The sequence below is a fragment of the Schistocerca nitens genome, chromosome 1 (genome assembly GCF_023898315.1).
Source record: "Schistocerca nitens isolate TAMUIC-IGC-003100 chromosome 1, iqSchNite1.1, whole genome shotgun sequence".
Taxonomy (NCBI): domain Eukaryota; kingdom Metazoa; phylum Arthropoda; class Insecta; order Orthoptera; family Acrididae; genus Schistocerca; species Schistocerca nitens.
In genome coordinates, this window is record NC_064614.1 from 1,091,664,959 (window position 1) to 1,091,665,929 (window position 971).

The following is a 971-nucleotide window of genomic DNA, read 5'->3' on the forward strand; positions in this document are numbered from 1 at the left end:
CCCCATACAAGGTATGAACATTTGCTCTAAAATGCAAGATACAATGAACACCACTGCTGAGCATAGGGTGTAGAATCCTTGAGCACTGAGACACAAGAACAACAAAAGCACATAAACATCACAGAGTAACTTCCAAAAGCACAGTGCAAGGCACATGAATATACCAAATGAAACTGCTAAAAAGGAAAGTGATCTCCAAAACAACAAACATACTGTGTCCTCGAAGGGGAATGGCGAGTGGCCTCCGCATGCAATAGTTGACGTGGATGGGCGTCGGTGGTGCTTGCGCCAAAACTTCCATGAAAGTGCAGTCCAGGACTGACAATAACACATGATGGGATCTGCAGCACCAGCAGGAACAGTAAGACTGGCAGAAGAATCAGCAGCAGCAACGGAAACAGCTGGTGCAGTTGTTCCTGATCACATCGCCGCAGCTGTCGCTGGGAACGAGTTGGCCCACTGTACCAGTGGCTGCAGCAATGAGAGGACCAGCCATGGCAGTGCCAGAGAGAACTCACTGACAAGACAGCTGACAGTAATTGGCACCAACAGGACAGACAGCGAGAAGAGGGCCAGCCATAACGGGGTTGGTGTTGACATGACTGATGCTGACAACAAGAGAACTGGTGTCTGTTGGTATTACAGGTTGGCCCAAGAGCGGCAGGGCTGCCACTGTGGAACTCTGTGAACTAACACCTGAGGGCTGCACCATACAAAAACACTCAAAAAACTTGAATGAAGATGGCCCAGCATGCCACACACAAAAATTCTGGATGCCAGTGAGGTCACTGTTCTTGAACAAGTTCACTCAAACATTGTGGTATGACTGACTGACAGTAACCAAGACCAAGGATTGCATTCAACATAGCAAGTGGTGACTGTTACAACAAAAATGTACACTTAATTTTTCCACTAACAATTCATAATCTACTTCCCCGGACAAGAGCCTCAAAAAACCTGACATCACAAAC